General features: G+C 40.5%; 1 protein-coding gene across 1 annotated transcript in view; it reads left to right on the forward strand.

Annotated features, from left to right (window-relative positions):
• LOC118339904 (SH3 domain-binding protein 4-A-like) overlaps positions 1-778 on the forward strand; it is a 16,795-nt gene that overhangs the window by 12,312 nt on the left and 3,705 nt on the right. The window lies entirely within an intron of this gene.

Genomic DNA, 778 nt, shown 5'->3' on the forward strand with positions numbered 1-778 from the left:
ATATATATATGTTTGCTGTAATTTAAACTACTACTGAGCACTAAGGCTTGTAGTATGAATGTAGCCTAAATCAGCCTGATCACGTCTGCCTCATACTTTTTAGTTTTTGAGTCTAGTTTGAAATATCTTGAAGTACCATCCCCCAAACACTTGTGTCACACCCCTGTTAAAAAACAACAACACTCTTTTCCAGAGTGTGTCTGCTTTCTTGAAGCTTTCTGGGGCTGGAAGCAAAGAAAAACCTCCCCTGCAAAGAGCCTGAAAGGTATCACCACAGGACAGTGCATCACTCTGAAGTGTGTGTGTGTGTGTGTGTGTGTGTGAGCAGTTGCCTCTCTGAACCACAATCTTATCTCTGGATGGACACACACACACACACACATACACACACCGCACTTTTTAGTATTGGTGAAAATAAACCCCCTCAGTGTCCGTTGTGCCTCTTTCCAAGAAAAATAAATAAATCTTGCCTGCAGTGTATTTTCCAGTCAGCTGCTTTTATTAATGCTCAGTATTTTCTAACCCTCATTTAACCGGGTTAGCTGTTTAAGAACATATTTACAGCAGCAGCCTGAGGGGACACGACTACTTACAGGAGGGGTTAAGGATTCATACACTCACCCACAAGGAAGGTTGTTTGTTCTTCAGCTACATGCTTTTGTGTTTGACTAAACCCAAAAACTTCTGACTTCTCTCATCCTTTTGTTGCTCTTGTGAAATACTGGATATTTTTACCTCATTAACCCTCTAAAAAATATTGAAATTAAACTGCTTGAGG

The sequence above is a fragment of the Morone saxatilis genome, unplaced genomic scaffold, assembly GCF_004916995.1.
Source record: "Morone saxatilis isolate NCDOM2014 unplaced genomic scaffold, NCSU_SB_2.0 Contig6, whole genome shotgun sequence".
NCBI lineage: Eukaryota > Metazoa > Chordata > Actinopteri > Moronidae > Morone > Morone saxatilis.